Source organism: Coturnix japonica, chromosome W (genome assembly GCF_054131305.1).
Source record: "Coturnix japonica strain WE chromosome W, WE-NBRP24, whole genome shotgun sequence".
Classification (NCBI taxonomy): domain Eukaryota; kingdom Metazoa; phylum Chordata; class Aves; order Galliformes; family Phasianidae; genus Coturnix; species Coturnix japonica.
The window spans coordinates 6,832,135-6,851,228 of NC_140701.1; the positions used below are offsets into that span (position 1 = coordinate 6,832,135).

Below are 19,094 nucleotides of genomic sequence, written 5' to 3' on the forward strand. Positions count from 1 at the left end.
AACTGAATACAATGCCCTCCGGACGGAGCACAATACTCTCCAGACTGAGCACAACGCTCTCCGGTCCGGGTACAATACTCTCCAGTCCAAGTATGACGCCCTCCAGTCTGAGTGCGGCACCCTCCAGCCTAAGCACGATGCCCTTCAACCCAATTGTGACACCCTCCAGACCGAGCACAACACTCTTCAGTCCGAGCATAATGCCCTCCAGTCCGAGCATAACGCTCTTCAGACCGAGCACAATGCCCTCCAGACCAAGCTCAACACTCTCCAGACTGAGCACACTGCCCTCCAGGCCGAGCATAACGTCCTCCGGTTCGGGTACAACACTCTCCAGTCCAACTACAACAGCCTCCAGACTGAGCTTGGTGCCATCCAGTTGGAGCGGAACGCTCTCCGAGACCAGCTATGTGCCCTCCAGGGTGAGTTGAATGTATTTAACCAACTACCAGGGGCACATGTAGTCCAATTTGGCCAGCCACTGGGGGCGCATGTAGCCCAATTTGACCAGCCACCGGGGGAACATGTAGTCCAATTGGACCAACCATCGGGGACACCAGATACAATGTTGGTTGCCCCTGTAAGAGGGCGAAAGACAAAACAAGTTTCAACTCAGTTAGAGAAAATGCAGAAGGAGTTAGAAGAGTGGAGGGAGTTAGGAGAGCAGGACTCAGGAGAGCAAGGGGACTCAGGAGAGCAGGGGGAGTCAGAAGACCAGAAGAAGTTGGAGGAGCAGAGGATGTTAGAGGGGTATAAGAAGATGATAGAGGAGCAGAAGATGTTAGAGGAGCAGAAGAAGTTAGAGGAGCAGAAGAAGTTAGAGGAGCAGAAGAAGTTAGAGGAGCAGAGAAAGTTAGGAGAGAGGAAAAAGAAGGAGGGTTACCTGGAGGAAATAACACAAGCGTCAGGGTCAGAGTCAGAAGAGGAGCCAAAAGCTACTTTTTCTTTACGAGAATTTCTCAAGTCCAAACTTGTAGATGGGGCAGCCTCATCAACACAGTTGCCACCATCAACACCTGGGACTCTTGATAGAGCAAAAGGTGAGCAAAGTATTACGACCATTATTGATTGATCTTTTAAACTGAGTGAAATTCGAGATCTAAGAAAGGATTACACATGTCAGCCAAAAGAAAATATGGTCACTTGGTTACTTCGCTGCTGGGACAATGGTGCCAACAGTGCGTGGCTCGATGGCAGTGAAGCTCGCCAACTGGGTAGCATTTCCAGGGACTCGCATGTGGACAGAGGTATTGGCACATGCCAAAATCGGTCCTACACCCTCTGGAAGCGGATGTTGATAGCGGTAAGAGATAGATTCCCCTTTAAACGGGACTTGGAGCCTGAGAGAAAGAAATGGACTGATATAGAGAAAGTTATCCAATCTTTGAGAGAAAGTGCTCTGGTGGAAATGCTATACAGCCCCGAGTTCAATCGTAATGATCCAAACCAATTACATGATCCTGAAGCAGTCCGCGTTCCACGACAAATGTGGCGTGACTTTACAAAGGCAGCTCCAGAAAAGCATGCCAGTGCACTTGCATTAGTATATGGCAAAGGGGAAAGGAAACCCTTTGTGAATGAACTAATTGGCAGACTTCAGGAACTTGAATTATTTATAAGCGCTACAGAAGTTAATCTGTATACTTCAGCCATTGTCAAAATTGTGGAAAGATTAAACAAAATGGAGGGAACACAAAGTGATATTATTGACAAATTGGCTACTGTGCCTGATGTAGATGAATCCACGGTGGTACAAGATGATGGAAACCAGGATTTCCACGATCGCCTATTGAGAAAGCTAAACAACATGAGTTCCTCTCGACCTGTATCATCGAAAATCTCAACCATTAAAAAGAGACATCCTCGTATTCAAGCAAATGACAATGATAAGTCACCTCAAATCAACGATGAGACTACACGTCTTGCCTTGTTGCTTTTCCTCTGTAGTCATGGGGAGGACATGAAGAAGTGGTGTAATTCATCCACTTCTGCACTTCAGGCACGAGTGGAAGAATTACAAGGTGAAACAACTACCAAGGTGAACTCTTCCAAGAAGGGGAGAGTTCCAGTTGCTGCAAGCCACCAAGGTAAACAACAGAGGGGCCCTGCCCCCAGCCAGGGGGGGGAAAGGGACAATAGAGTATACTGCACTGTGTGGATTAAGTGGCCTGGCACATCTCAACCACAGAAATATAAAGCCTTGGTGGACACTGGTGCACAATGCACCCTAATGCCCTCAAGTCACCAAGGGACACAACCAATATATATCCATGGAGTGACTGGGGGTTCCCAAGAATTGACTATGTTGGAGGCCGAAATAAGCCTCACTGGTAAAAACTGGCAAAAACACCCTATTGTGACTGGTCCAGAGGCTCCAAGTGTTTTGGGTATCGATTACCTTAGGACGGGATATTTTAAGGATCCCAAGGGGTATCGATGGGCCTTTGGGATAGCTGCTGTTAACACAAATGGTGTTTATCTGCTGTCAGCTTTACCTGATCTGTCAGATGATCCTTCTGCTGTGGGGTTGCTCCAGGTAAAAGACCAAGAGGTACCAATTGCCACCAGAGTGGTTCACAGACGGCAGTACCGCACCAATAGGGACTCATTGCTCCCCATTCACAAGCTAATTCGCCAATTAGAGAATCAGGGAGCAATTAGCAAAACTCACTCACCTTTTAACAGCCCCATATGGCCAGTGCATAAAGCCAGTGAAGAATGGAGGTTGACGGTGGATTACCGTGGCCTAAATGAAATCACACCTCCATTGAATTCTGCTGTACCAGACATGCTAGAACTCCAGTATGAACTGGAGTCAAAAGAAGCTAGGTGGTATGCCACCATTGACATTGCTAATGCCTTCTTTTCCATCCCATTGGCTGCAAAATGAAGGCCACAGTTTGCTTTTTCCTGTATACCTGGAACCGTTTAACTCAAGGGTAGAAGCACAGCCCAACAATTTGCCATGGGATGATCCAAGCTGTCTTGGAACAGGGTAATGCTCCCGAACACTTGCAGTATATTGATGATATTGTCGTGTGGGGCCATACAGCAGCAGAGATATTCAAGAAAAGAAAACAGATAATCCAAATTCTTTTGCAAGCTGGTTTTGCCATTAAGCGCAGCAAGGTGAAGGGGTCTGCACAGGAAATCCAGTTCTTAGGTGTAAAATGGCAAGATGGGCATCGACACATCCCAGCAGATGTGATTGAAAAAATCACTGCTATGTCTCCGCCCACCAACAAGACAGAGATCCAATCTTTTCTGGGAGTAGTGGGCTTTTGGAGAATGCATGTCCCAAACTACAGCCACATAGTGAGCCCCCACTATCAGGTAACACGGAAGAAGAATAATTTCTCATGGGGTCCTGAGCAGCAGCAGGCTTTTGAGCAGAGAAAACAAGAGATAGCCCGTGCCGTGGCCTTGGGGTCAGTACAGACAGGACAGGATGTAAAGAACATCCTCTACACTGCTGCTGGAGAGAAAGGTCCCACTTGGAGTTTGTGGCAAAGAGCTTTAGGAGAAACCCAAGGCCAACCCCTGGGACTTTGGAGTCGAGCATATAAAGGGTCTGAGGACTGCTACACTCCAACTGAGAAGGAGATTTTAGCCATGTACGAGGGGGTTTGGGCTGCTTCTGAAGTAGTTGGGACAGAGGTTCAGCTCCTTCTAGCACCTCGCTTGCCTGTGGCCCCCCTGTCACGGACACAGGTAGATTTTTGTTTAAACCGTGACAACTACCCAGAATGCAGCATAAGGGAATTTTTGCCTAGAACTCTGGAGGACTATTTGTAACTCAGAAAGGTCAGAGATAGAAAGTTCACACTGATTTCTGGGTCACCAGCCTCACCGTACATCAGCATTTTTGGTTTTTAAATGATACATAAAGTTCTCAATGGCACTGCTCTAGTCGGTAGTTCTTTCCCTTTCCGTGCAGCTTGCTCTGTGCATGGCTTGTGAACCGCTATTCAGGCCAGACAGCTGCAGCCCCAAAGACCTGCCATAAATGTACAAATTCTACCAGGATAATGTCTTGGTAGTGGAGAAACAGGATGCGCAGTCATATGGCTCTCACACATACCTTGTACAACCAGCTTAGCTCTGGACTGGGCATCACCAATGTCACAGGTGTACACGTCACTGTCACTTTTCTCCAGATTTTTTATGCACAGCTGCAGGTCTCGTCCTTTCTGTGCCCTCTTGTATTTCCTGCCAGGCCTGAGCTCAGCAATGCCTTTCCTCCATATGACGAAGGATGCAGCTTTCTCGCTCTGACATGTAAAAAGTGCACTTCCACTTTCTTCAATTTTCACATCTGAAAGTTCCTTGATAAAGTAATTAGGTTTTTCTGGAAGGAAAAAAAAAAAAGGATGAGGGTGTAGGACAAAGGGATTTGTTACCCCAACAAGTCCCAAGCATACAGAGGTGTCCTGAATCTCCTTTGCCCTCATTTCAGAATATCACATAGAGATGCAAAGAGTCTAAGAAGACCACAGAGTCCACCCATTTACATAGGTTTGATAATTCCAGTAGATATCTGGAAAGTTCAATACCATTATGCATGCGCTGGTAGGATCTCATCTGATCAACTGCATATAGTTTTGATTACACATATTCAATATAGACTAATTCAGATTGCCATCTTTTCTTGGCTCACTAACACCCAAGATCATAGAATCATAGAATGATCACAGAATCATAGAGTGGCCTGAGTAGAAAAGGACCTCAAAGATCATCTAGTTTCAAACCCCCTCAAAGGGGTCACCAACCACCAGACCAGGCTGCCCAGATCCACATCACACTGGAGAATCATTCAGTTTCCAGATTATTTTAAGGAAAAGATTTTAATCCATCATATTTTCTGAAAACTAAGAATTGATCCTGCTCAAGGAAACAGAAGAGAAAAACATCACCCACAGGCTGCAGATATTTACCTCGACTTCTCTACATGCCATCCCCAGTGTGCTTTTCAACTCACCTTGCACAGTGACCCTGGCTTTTGTTATGGAGTCCTCTGTCTCACAGGGGTACTCCCCACTGTCCTTGGCAGTAGAGTCATGGATGATCAGAATGGCCCCAGTACCCTCCTGCTGCAAGTCGTACTTCTGGCTTTTTCTGATTGCTTTGCCATCCTTGTACCACCTGATGTTCACATCAGGCTTCGACAGCTCACTGCTCAGGCTGATGTCTTATCCTCCAGCTGTTTTGTAACCTCAGTAGGTTTTTCTGAAAGAAAACATGCTTTTTGAGTAACATACACTTATGGTAGGATGCCTCTCTCAAAATACATGCATCTACATGCTGGAGATAAGTTAGAGAGGCACTTGCAACAGACGCCATCCTACAGCCAGTAGTAATCTGCAAAGTACAGACAATAGAATTCCAGGCAGCATTTATTCTCTCTTAAATCTACCCCATTGAGGATGATGAACCATGTCTGAAAACTGCCTCTCTCTTCTCTCCACTCATCACACTGGGAGCCTCGGATGATGCTCTCAGATGCACATGTTCTAGATAGGAATTTGTTGTACAGCTAGATGATGTGAAGGCCATCCCTTCAGCTTATACTTAGAGGATATTTGCTCCCACAGTTCCCTCAACAGATCATTCCTGATTTACTGGTAATGGAACAAGCTGTAGTGAGATGACCATTGCCAACACTACCCCAGTGCTTTGGGTAGTTCTCACATTTGTGTAAAATGTTTCCTCCTTTTACTTATTTTTAAGAGAAATTCTCAGTGCTTCGAGGTTCAAGTAGAAGGTTGCTATTCACTTTAACCATATTATGAGTTAGCTCTCACGACAATCTTATCAGAAGACAGTTGAAGGAATCAGGCCCCAGAATCTCTCCCATCTCATTACCTTTCACAGACAGAGAGGCTTTGGAGGTTAGACCACGGGCAGTAAAAACGACTTCCTCAGTGTCAGTAGGAGTCACACTTTTGATAAGGAGAGTATATTTCCGACTCACGTTAGAAGCTTTAAATCGCCCACCACTTTCCACTCTGCTTCCATTCAGTGTCCAGTTGAACTCATCAATGCTTTCATGGGACAGAATGCATTCAAAAGTACAATCTGCTCCCTCCTGGATTTCAGTGTTTTTCAGCCGTTTGCTAATGCCAATATTCAGCTCTGGAAGATAAGAGATAGGTTAGTATGAGGTTTATATGGAGAAAAGGCATTTGTGACATATGTGAGTAGCAGTACTGGTGTTTTAACTCAGGATTTGCAGAACATGGCTGTGTTCCTTACTGATGTATTCTCTAAGACATTCTCCACTCAGAATTACCAGAAAGGTATTAAAAAAAAATAGACGTGAATCTCTTGGCTTTGCTCTGGAAGAACTACAAGGAGAGCAGCTCAGTCCATGGAGCAGAATGAAGATTCAATGAGCTACAGAGGGAACAACCTAACAGAGAGGACAACTCTAAGATGCTGCGTGAGAAAAAGGATTTTGCCTATGACAAGAAATTAACTGTTTCTATTAGCTCATTTGTTACCATCCTACACCTATTGGTGTTCAAACCATTTCTCCATTTTAGGGATGGTTTGAAAGGAAACATTTCCAGGACATTCTTGATGTGTTTGGTGATTTTCATGGCAAAATGAGATACATTTACATCAAAAGCAATGGGAATTTTCCAGACATCACTGCACTAAATTGCAGTAATACACTTCTATTGTAGAAACTATTAAGGCTCATGGGGGAATAGGTGTAAGACATAGTGACCACACTGAATGTGCTTTCAGCACTCCTTTACTTTCCACAGTACTTACCCTGAATGCCGACCTTTGACTTGGCAACATCAGTGCCAATATCACAGGTATAGAAACCTGCATCTGACTTCTCGAGGTCATGGATAAGGGGACATAGGGTCTTCCCAGACTGTACCAGCTCATACTTGTTGCCAGAAGGGAGCACAACACCGTCCTTTTTCCACACTGGTTTGACCTTCTCTTTATAGAGACTTCGCATTCCAATTTAATCACACCCCGCTCCTCAACAAAAATATCATCCAAGGACTTCATGAAGACAGCAGGCTTCTCTGCAATTAAAAGGGCAAAACAGAACAATGTGATACAGAAGTTGAGATATTTCCAGTTGCTTTCAGATTTTTGAAGAGGGATAAATAAATTTTTACCAGCACTGATGACACCAATATAGAACCTAAAGCGGTTTCATGTGTGTTACTGAATGCACTTTATGGAATTCTGAACTAATCAGTAGGAGAATACAGGGAACAGGAGGGACAGCCTGCATTGCTGTGGGTGGGACTGATATCATATGAAGTAATTGGGATGCAGCTCTTCTAAAGCTGGAGAGCTGGCATTGCCCTCACATGGAGCAGAGCTCATACAGCAGGCCACAGGATTAAGAGGATAAGCTGCTGAACACTTTTGATTTTCCTGTTTTATTGACTCCTTTTATCTATCTTCTATTTCACACATCAGATGTTTATACTGGGGAAAAAACTTCCACCAAATGCAAAAGAAAGGAGAAAGAGTAAATCCTTCAAACTCTGAGCGCATAGAGTAAAAGAGCTTAATTGCTGGGGAGAGCAGATTAGAATCACAGTATCCTTAGAATTGGAAGAGACCCTTCAAGGCCATCTAGCCCAGCTCCCCTGCAATAAAAAGGGACATTCACAGCTAGATCAGGTTGCTCACAGCCTGGTCATTAGTCATCCCAGAGGCAAAACACAGACTGAATGATCTCTCCCTGCAGTCATAAATCCTTAATTCCATAAATCACTGGAAGAAAGCCCATCATGACTTTGGTGGCTATCTGAGCCCCAGAGAGGTGAGCTTTAGAAGCAGGATTGCTGCACAACAGAATGAACTGGAGCTCCTTAGCATCTCTTACATCCAGGAGGGGTGTGATCAGACCCACCTATCACCTTCAGGTGCACTTTCTGATACCTTGTCTGACTTCACTGTCACTGTGCCAGCATCCTCAGGCTTAACCTGCTTCATTGTCAGTGTGCAGCAATTGCCAATGTTCTTGATGTCATTGTAATTGTTGGTGTAAAGGAGGTTGCCATTCAGGAACCATTCCACGTCCTCGTCATCATGGGACAGCTCGCAGGAGAAGACAGCAGAGCTCTCTTCTTCAATTTCCACATCCTGCAGGTGCTTCGTTACTTCTACATTGCAGGCTGTGGGGAAACAAGGTGAACTGTTACCACTGTTCCTATAAATCATACTGGGATGTGGTAGAATGGTTGGACTAGATGATCTTTGTGTAATCTTCTCAGTGAAGACTATACATTTATAAAGTTAGCAGGAGAGAACGGCAGAAATCAACCTCAAGAAGAGAAATCTGAGGTGAAATAGGACATGGAAGAGGTCACCCTCCCTGCTCATATCTTCAGCTGTCAGCGTGGCCTCAGTCTCTGCAATTCCTGCCTTGCACTTGTGCACACCAGCATCATCGGGCTTCAGCTTCAGAATCTTGAGCTCTGCTGAATGCTTATCCCTCTTGATCTTGTACTTCTCAGAGGGTTAGATGGGTGTGTGGCCCTTGAACCATTTCACAACCTTTGGAGAAGGCCTGAAGTCACAGGACAGGATGACAGAATGATGTTCCAAAGCTGTCTTGTCCTCCAACTTCCTGGTGATTTCTATATGGTAATCTGCAAAGCAGGGGTGGAAGAGAAGAAAGGATGAGGACAATTGGAAGAAGAGGAAAGTCTCTTGCGTGTATTCCATTCCAATTAATGTCATGTTCACAATGGTTTTTTGAACCACTCCAAAGATAAAACAAATGATTGTCTATAGGGAATGCCATTGACTACATTTCTATAAAGTAATACTGTATATTATCTACCAAATGCAAGGTCCAGCTCTTGTTCTGTGCTAATTAAATTTTCTCCCATTTGTTGAGGCTTTTATTCAAATAAGAGTGAGTTGAAAATATAACAAGTACTTTAGGGTGTGAATGGAGACTCTTACGCTGGGGACAACAGCAGATAAAAAGCCGGGAAGTTTCTTTCAGGTGAAATCAATGACAAACTGCATCAAATTTAGGTGCTACCAAACTTAACCTTGTCTAGTTCAAAAATACAATTAATTTCACCTGATTTTACTTCTTTGGTATAGCCAAGGACAAAACCTCAGCTCTGTAGATCTGAATAGTAAGCACATCACAGCTATTCAAACAGATCTTTTACTGAGATGCAGCTGTCTCATTTAGTGCCCAACGACTTTGAACTGGAAATGGAGCAGACCCTCCAGACACACACAAAATATTTCAAAGACCCCAGTGAAGGAAGACTGTACGTTAATTAATTCTTCATCTTCTTGATGTAAACCAAGCCAGGATATGTTACCTCTGACAAGCAGATTGGCTGCGGATTTTGATTTGCCAATTGAGAACTGAATGGTGCTTGTCATATCAGTGGTGGTTATCGCTATGGCAAGCTGGTGGATGGTGCCTTCTTGCTGCATAATCAAGTTTCTGCCAGCCTGTAAGACTTCCCCACGTAGATACCACTTGGGAGGTTTCATAGAAGGAATGGATATCTCGCATTCAAACTTGGCTTTTTCAGGCTCAGTCACATCCTCATCACACAGCTCCTTTACTAGACTAATGGACTGCTATTTAAGAAGGATGGAACAAGAGAAAGCAGAGATGTAGAAGGAATGTAAAAAACCCTTACATTATCACCCTACTTACTCACATCAGCATTACTGCACATGAACACTACACCTATCAGCTCAAAATGCCTTTAAAACATCATTAAAAAATAATATAAAGAAAGGAATGTTGTTAAGAAGTCACATGAACACTACACCTATCAGCTCAAAATGCCTTAAAACATCATTAAATAATATTATAAAGAAAGGAATGTTGTTAAGAAGTCAGACAATAAGACTGACAACCTGAAGAGAGCCCAGATCTTCTGATTCCCAGTCCAACATCCAAATCAAACCATGACCTTCCCATCCCAATATCAAACTCCTCACATTACGAAATGGAATAAAGGTTCAATGAAACACGGACATTGATAATTACTTTGGTTAAATACAGCAACTTAGCTCTGAACAACAAGTTTTCACCTAGTAAAGGTCTCTGTAGCTCAAATGTATTGACTCTACTTAGGAGAAATTCATTTTCCAGGATGTTCTTGCCCTTATAATGGTAACAGTGGCAAAGCTGGGGACTGAACTCTTGAGTAGTGTGCTAACTCAAATGTCTCCCTTTTCTTTATCACACTTAACATCATATATATACCCTAACATTGTATATATTAAAAAAAAACAAACAAAAACAACCCTGTGCTCTTTTCAAACAGACAGAGAAAATTAAGAAAAAGTCAAGCTATGTTTTTTATCCCTCAACGTTCAAACACAAATCTGAAGTTTAAAAGTAGAAAATCAACCTCGTAAGAAAATAATCTGTTCTACTTAGCAAAAGTAAAACCCAAAAGACAAGCTGGATATTTTGTGGGCAGAAAAGTAGGTAGGTAGGAGTTTTTATTTCTGTGAAAGGTCCTGGTGGCGTTCAACTTTTTTGACATTCTTGCAAATGATGTTAGCTGGTCCATGTCACTTGTTCCACCCTAACCTCAGTCCCAAAACAAAAGGGGAACTCCCTTCTGAACCTTCTTCACTTCATTTCAGATGTCCTTTCTGCTTGATCTCCAACCCACCCCCCACTCAGGAGAAAGATCCCCCTCTTACACCCTACCATCTTGCCGCATTCTGATGTTGTCATCAGCCTTCAGCTTGTTGTCATCTTTGTACCACTGGCTCTGAACCTCATCGTGTGAAATCTCAGACAAAAGATGCACTCCCATATTCATTCACTTCCACATCTTCCAGTGGTTTAACAATCTTGATATCTCCAGCTGTGAAACACTAGAGATATATTTGTCAGGGTATTTCCAGAACTGAGTGCAGCATCTTTTCCTTACACATATTTGCATAGAAAATGAGTAGGATTATGTTTTATTCTAAACCATCATCCATTCCTGAGTCATTTCTCTCTTCAACACAGTCAATGCATTATTGCCCTTGAACTTAAAGATAGACTTACTAGCTACAATGGAGCTCCCTGCAAACAGTTTTCATGGAAACCAGAATCTCATTTATTCCAAAATCTGTGAAGCAAAATTAAGGGTAGAAAAACAATGGAACTGAATGAATCTTTAAGGTCATTTAGTTCCAATCCCCCTGCTATAGGCAGGGACACCTCCCTCCACACCAACTCTTCTCCTCAGGGTCAAGGCTTTTCTCAAATCATTCTCCTCTAAGCCTGTGCCTGTGCTTGGGATTGCCCTGACCCAGGTGCAGGGCCTTGTACTTGGCCACACTCAAGTTCATGAGGCTGCCAAGGGCCCACCTCTCCAGCCTGTCCAGGTCCCTCTGGGTAGCATCCCTTCCCTCTAGCACATCAACAGCACCGCTCAGCTTGGTGTCATCTGTAGACTTGCTGAGGGTTCATTTGATTCCACTGTCCATGTTGCCTACAAAAATGTTAAATAATGTTAAAAAATGTTAAATAATGTTAAAAAATGTTAAATAATAATAATAATGTTAAATGTTAAATAAATAATAATGTTAAATGTTAAAAAATGTTAAATAATGTTAAAAAATGTTAAATAACACTGGTCCCAACACCACCCTCCACCTGGACACTGAGCTATTGACTGCAGCTCTCTGAGTGTGACCATCCAGACAGTTCCCTATCCTGCAACTGGTCCATCCATCAAAACCATTTTTCTCCAGTTTGGTGACCAGGATGTCATGCAGGACGGGATCAAATGCTCTGCACAAGTCCAAGTAGATGATGTCAGTTGCTCTCCCATTATCCACTGATGCTGTTACTCCATCATGAAAGGCCACCAAGTTTGTCAGGCATGGCTTGACCTTGAGGAAGCCATATTGGTTACCACCATCACCTCATCTTTATTTTCCAAACTATGCCAAGGAGAACTAGACAGAACTCTACAATGTCGTGTCACTACAAACCTGTCTGAATCATTGGCTTCTCTGCATGCTCATCACTAGTCTCTCCTTAGCCTGTGTGCCCACAATGTATGGGGAATGTCAGCCACAAATCTTACCTAGGGGACATCTTTGCTTCAAAATCCCTTGAACATCACACAATCCCTTTTAACTCTCCAGGTCTGCACTTCTTTATGTCAGAATCAGACCATATTTCTGTGCTGCTATTTCCCTTTCCTTCTGAAGGGCCTGGATACAACTTGGATTAACCTCAGGAGCAGAGTTCCTGCATAAAACAGCCTGTACTGAAACAGCAACCCAGCCTGTTTGCAGACTGAGAGAGAAAATGAGAGTTCACCACCTCTGAATAATGAGACTTCTCTTATTTCCCTGGGAAGTAATGCCCACTTTTTTACTTTGACGGAGCTCCATCCCATCCTAGAAGGGAAAATATCAAGTCAAATCTACATTAGTCCTTCCATCTCTGCACTGAGCAAAGGCAGCCTTCAGATCTATGTTTAATTCACCCAATTCCCTAGAATTAATGGAACTGTACTTACTGGAACATATGCTGAAGCTTAAGCACAGTGCAGTGTTTTCAACATGTAGGAATGGCTATAGAACATGCATAAATTCTGGCTGACCTATGACAGCTTAAAGCACTGCGGAGGACTGTTAACAAGCCCGTTTGGACATCACCTTGAATAAATGACGTTATCCCCAAGTAAGGGAAGGAACAGCTGAGCACCGGGGAGGTACACAAAGGGCCAGAGCAAATTCTCACACTGTCAGGTGCAAAGAAAACTCAGATTTCACCCTAAAACCCAGTTCACAACAAGGCTACAAAATCCTGGCTGAGAATTTCTGAATGCTCACCAGTTGTTTCCAGCTCGAAGGTCATCTTCTGGCCAGCAGCCTCACAGATGTATTCTCCAGCATCTTTCCTCCCCAGCTGCTCCACAACCAGACGCCGTGTTTTGCCCACAGATTCCAGTTTGAACTTTCTGGAGGAGGCAAGCAGTCTTCCATCCTTGTACCATTTTACTCCAGTTGGATCCTGTGCTACTTCACAGCTGAGGGAGGCACTTGCTGCCAGGGCAGCACTCACCTCTTTCTGCACCTGCTCCTGGTTTATAAACACAGGTTTTGGCTCTGAGGGAAGAAAAGAAAAAGTATTGACTGAGGGACTGAAATGAAACCATCTTGCAGGTCTGTATGTACAGGTTGGAACAGGTTTAGGTTACCACTTGTGCCCAAACTAATAGCCTTCACTAGAGAATATCAGCTCTTCTGTTGAAACAAAGTGTCAAATCTAGGCAAGAAAGAACCGAGGAACTGAAGGAACCAAGAGGGTCCTTGAACACCAGTCCCATGGTTGCAAGTCACTATGCAAACATATTGAACCCAAAAGAACATCTGTCCTGCAGGTAACCAAAATCTGAGTTCCTTTTACTTAAGACCCACTGTGAAACATCAAAACACATAAACATGCGATAGTCAAACCACTGGCTGCCTTTTCATGACCCAGAACAGTACTCCTGGCTTCCTGAACAGACTCCTCATGGCCTCTACCATTGCCACAACTGTGACTGTCAAAGGCACAAAGGAAATATGCTCACCAACGCAGTCCTTTCTTCTTTGTGTGTGATTTGCAGCTATCTATTTTGCTTTGAGCTCTGGCAATAGTCAGCTCTACCAGGTCTCTTACTGTGAGGAGCAGACTCACCTATCCAGATGCAGCCTCCAACATAAAGGCATAGTAAAAAGGCAGTGTACTACTAGGAGAAGTTCCTGCTTCTCCTGCCATGAAAGGCTGCACGCACAACATGCACTCCAGCCTCACTGCACATACTTATCTTAGTCAAATGTTTCTGTGAACAGGAATTACAGTTTGGGATCTCAGGCACAGGAGAGATTTGAATAATATCTTGAATATTGCTTCCACTGTACATATATCAGTAATTATTATTCTACAGACAGACTGAAACAGGTCTTTGTGCCATACTAAAACCAAATACTTTCTACAAACCCAGGCAATCAAGTCTAGGGAAAAAACCTCAGCACAGACTACTGCAACTGGATCACTGTATAATAGAAACTAGATTTTACTTTACTGTTCTCTGCTGTATTTCAGACAACACCTGTCTTACCTGTGACATGAATCTTGAAGGTGAGTTTCTGGCCAGCAGCCTCGCAGCTGTACTCCCCTGCATCTTTCTTCTCCACCTGGCTCAGCACCAGCCGACGCTGTTTGCCCTCTGACTCCACCCTGAACTTCTTGCACCAGGTGATCAGTTTCCCCTCCTTGTACCACTTCACCTCCGTCTTCTCCTGGGCCACCTCGCAGCTCAGCGTGGCATTTTCTGTTGGTGCAGCCTTCACCTCCTTCTGCACCTTCTGCTTGTTGATAAAGGCATCCTCTGCTTCTGGAACTGGAAAACATTGGGTAAAATAGACATTAGATATGAACAGCTTGTGACTGGAAGATATTTAAAGTTGCTTCTGTGTCGTATTGGGCCATTTCCTGGAGCAACACTGCTTCACAGTGTTTATCACACATTATAAAGCATCCTCAGCACAGTCCATATGGTCATCCCATCCCTCTGGGTAGTCTTTACTATCAGCTGGGACTCTTTATTTTCAGATTTCTTCGAATGAAGACAATGACAGATCTATATATATAGATATATATATACCACACCTACACCCCCACAATCTGTTACAACTCCATATTCCTCCCCATATTTGCCCCCGACAGCCCCCAGTAGCCCCATATCACCCTAAGGCCCCCACAACCCTCTATCTCTCCATACACCACCCCTTAAAGCCCCATACCTGCCCATATCCTCCAATAGCTCCCCACAACCCCTACACACCCTCAGAGCCCCCTAGAGCCCCTAGTCCTCCTATGGCCCACCACAGCCCCATATCCCCCCTACAGTCCTCCTCAGCTCCTTTTACAGCCCCTGCACAGCTCTATAGAACAGTCTGATAGAACTACCTCTAGTAGAAACAATCTCCACACAGAGATCCTTTCCCAGTGGCACTCAGCCCTTCAGTGGGGTCTAAGAGAGCTGCAGCCAGACTCAAACACAACTGCTCACACAGCTCAGCTGCCTTCACCTGTGCTCCAGACACTGACACATTGCAGCCCCACATCCCCCTCTGCCCCCCCACAGCCCCACACCCCCCTGTCCTCCCCGCACTCCCCATCAGCCCATCCCACCTCAGTGCTGCCTCTGTCTCTTCTCTCCTCTCCCCGTCCCAGCGCCGGCCTCCCCCGGCCTCCCATTGGGCAGCGGCAGCTCCGCCGGCTCCGATTGGCTGAGCTGCAGTGCGCGGGAGTGGCCATTGTGGGGGGGGGCAGAGGGGGATGTGGGGACTGCTTCCCAGTTGAGACTACCTCAGCTTTCTGGTCAAGGCATCGACATTGGTGAGTTTTCCTTTGCTAATAACTTTTGACTAAAAAATAACAAAAAAATAAATAAATAAATGCCACAACACAAAGCAGAACACACACACAAAAACCCACAAAAACAAGGAACTTGGATTTAATGGATGCTGAAGATTCAACACCTGTGCATTTGTCATGTGAGTTACTTATTTCTTTTGCCCTTAGTTTGGACACAAATGGCATTATTTTCTTCACAGTAACAGAAATGGGAAAAGGAACTGAACTTCTGAAGTTCAAACTTCTGGGTTGTTTTTTTTTCTTTTTCTTTTTTTTTTTTTTGCCTCTTGGAGACACCTGTATTTGGTGGTGGAATGGAATTCCCCCATCCCATTTTAGTGCAGATTTTGTTGTGCTCGATGTGGAATAAACCCTACCCAGCCTGTTCCGCACCGTTCCCTCTGTTTGCAGTACGTAGCCTTTCAGGAGTGTTTATTTGTCATTTCTTGTTCTATGTGACCCTCTGTTTGGCTGACTTTCTTTTTAATTCCGTGCTTTAATCAAGCATGTTGTGAGCTTGTTAGTGCACCAATTATTCTGGAGGGCCAGACTCAATAAAATGTCAGGCTGAGAAGTTGTTTGGCTGTGTTATGTGGGACAAGACCAAATTCATATAGAATCCAGCCCCAGAGAAAAGCAAATGTAGCCAGCAGGACTTGAGGGCTGAGCTGTAGGAATGGAAGCATCCTCTGCTGTTTGAAACAGAGCGCTTTTCTAAGCTGTGTTTCAGCAGAAACCAGGTAGTGCTGGGAACAGGCAACTATTGGCAAGGGCTCAGTGCAGCTCTTCCCTCACCCTGCACCACGTCTGACAGCATGCTCTGTTTTCTCTCTCCAGACCAAGTTCTCCCAGTAAGAGGGCAGAGTCAGCAGCTGGCAGTTGGCGTTCCTGCTTCTGCCTGGGCAAACCATCCCCTGTGGCCGAGAACCAACTGCAGAGCAGTGCCAGGGAGCCCTCTGAAGCTGAAGTCTTGGTCCTGGCAGGTAAGGGTGCAAATCCAGCTTTCAAAACACTGCTTGTCAGCAACACAGGTAGAATTCATGCTTTCAGTGGGCTTGTACCTCTTTCTGTATTCCTGCGTTCGAGCCATGCCTGACATCTTTGGTTGACACTTGTCTTTCCCAAATGAGTCTCGCAAGCTGCTTGAAACCTGCTTGACAGGCAGCACCAAGCCTTTGCCTCCTTGGATAGTGAAAGTTTACACTAACTGCTGTGTATCTACTCTTTCCAGGTGAATCCATCCCTTGCCAGTGCAGGAACACCCCGGCAAGTAGCGATGATGCACGGTGTGCTTCCATCAATGGAGTGCAGTTAGGATGCATGAGTCACTGCAGTTCCAAGGACAGCCTTTCACGTGACAGCAATGATGGAGAGGAGGAGGTCTGACCTATTCAGTTTTGAGCCTCTCCATGCAGGAAAACCTTGCGGTTCTGGAATGTCTTCACCTACGAAGGTAGTGAGGGATTTGGAGCACAGGCCTTACAAGGAGCAGCTGACGGTGTTGGGATTGTTCAGCCTGTAGAAGAGGAGGCTCAGGAGAGACCTTATAACTCTCTATAACTTCCTGAAGGTAGGTTGTAGTGAGCTGGGGGTTGGCCTCTTCTCTCGAGTAATCAGTGATAGAACTAGAGAGAATGGTTTTAAGCTGCGCCAGGGAAGATTCAGGCTGGACATTAGGAAATTATGATACATTACTTCTCAGAAAGGGTAGTCAGGCACTGGAATGAACTGCCCAGAGAGGTGGTGGAGTCAACGACCATGGGAGTGTTCAAGAAACGTTTGGATGTGATGTATGGAATATGATTTATCCGGGAAGTATTGGCAATGGTTGGACCAGATGATCTTCTAGGTCTTTTCCAACCTTGATAATTCTGTGATTCTGAGCTGAGAAGCTTTTCTTGCTCAAGTCCTGCTTCCAAGTTTAACCACCTATGGGGAAGTAGATGTCACTTTTCTAGTGTCCTTCAATTCCGTGTCTGCATTTTCCTAAAAGTAAAAGAATTTGGAGGTAACCAGCTGCAGTGAAGTGAGCGATTTCAGTGCCTGTTTCTGATGGTGGCAATGAGTTCAGAGGTCATACTTAATTGACGATTCCTGTTTCCATTCTGACAAAGGATGTAGTTGCAGCTGACTTCCTGAGGCTGCCATACGTGGTGGTGATGCAGCCTTGGGCTTCTTGGGGATTTGCATGACTCCCACCTTTCCTTTCTGTGTCTTGCAGGTCAGCTGGTGCTGGAAGCGGCCGGTATCTGAGCAGGAATGAAGGTGAGTGCAGGAGCAGCTGCTGAGGGGAGGAAGGAAGTCCATGCTAATGAGCTCTGAAGCATCTGCAGGTACGGTACCAAAGGAGGCAGCAGTGATGCAGGGGGCTCCCCAGCAGGAAGCTGGCTGATCCAAATGCTTGCTGAGAGTTTGAAAGCCCAAGCCCTTATGGTCTCTGTAAGGGTGGCTAATAAAAAGATGTTAACCAAGATGGTGGTAAATAGTCAAAGGTTGTTAGCAAAGGAAAACTCACCAATGTCGATGTTTTGACCAGAAAGCTGAGGCAGTCTCAACTGGGGAGCAATCTCCAAGAGATGCTGCCTCAGTGGTGGTCAGCCTTTAAATGAGGTCTCAGAGGAGGTGGAGTCGAGGTCCACCCTTTCTGTGAGCACAGCTCCATTACTCTCACCTGTGCTCCCGCAGCTGACCCAACACTTGCCTCAGCTGATTAATCAGAGGTTCAAGGTGTGATTTCCCATACAATCTCTAAGCTGAAGGCAGCATCTCCTTGATCTGATGGTGGTGTGCCTGAGTGAGGGAGTGATCCAAGCTGGATGCAGAAGAGTCATCTTGATTTCTCTCCTATTTTACTTCAGATGACACCTATTGGGTGTTGGTTTCTTAAAATTTGGATCTAGGAGGTGGCCTCTCCCTTTGCTTCTGGTGAAAGCTGCAGCAGGAGTAGAAGACAAAGAGGTTTTCTTGGTGGCAGCAACACCGATTATTTGATTCAAATGTAGAACTGTGATGAAAATGCTGAAGAACAGATCCGCCTCAAAGACATGCTTGATCATATAAGGAATGAGCATGTGATCCAAGACAGCCAGCGTGGCTTTAGCAGGGGAAGGCCATGCCTAACCAATCTGGTGCTCTTCTATGATGGAGTGACGGCATTTGTGGACAAAAGGAAGGAAACTGATGTCATTGACCTGGACTTGAGCAAGATCTTTGACATGGCCCTCCACCACATCCTTATCTCTAAACTGGAGGGATGTGGATTTGACAGGTGGACCACCTGGTGGATAAGGGATTGGTTGAAAGGCCACAGACAGAGGGTGGTGATTCATGGTTCGATGTCCAGGTGAAGGCTGATAACAAGTGGTATCATCCAGGAATCTGTCTTGGGACAAGTGCTTTTTAACATGGTTATCAGTGACACCAATGATGCAATGGAGTGCACCCTCTGCTGTTTGCTGAGTGGTGCGGCTGATGCAGTGGAAGGAAGGGATGCCATTCAGAGGGAGCTCAACCGAGAGGTTGGCCTAGGTGAATCTAATGAGGTTGAACACAGCAAAGTGCAAGGTTTTGCACTTGGGCTGGAGGAATCCCAGGCATTTCTACAGCCTGGGAGGAGCAGTCCTTAAGAGAAGCCCCGCAGAGAAGGACCTGGGGGTCCTGGTGGATGAAAAACAGAACGTGAGCCATCAGCGTG

General features: G+C 45.1%; 1 protein-coding gene and 1 long non-coding RNA gene across 2 annotated transcripts in view; both read right to left on the bottom strand.

The window, feature by feature from the left end:
• Positions 1 to 19,094, bottom strand: part of LOC146754426 (uncharacterized) — a 599,901-nt gene that overhangs the window by 469,741 nt on the left and 111,066 nt on the right. The window lies entirely within an intron of this gene.
• Positions 4,979 to 6,090, bottom strand: LOC146754446 (uncharacterized). The gene is made up of 2 exons (XR_014938923.1): positions 5,863 to 6,090; positions 4,979 to 5,226 (listed from the first exon to the last, which is right to left on the bottom strand). It is a non-coding gene; the product is annotated as an uncharacterized LOC146754446 (long non-coding RNA).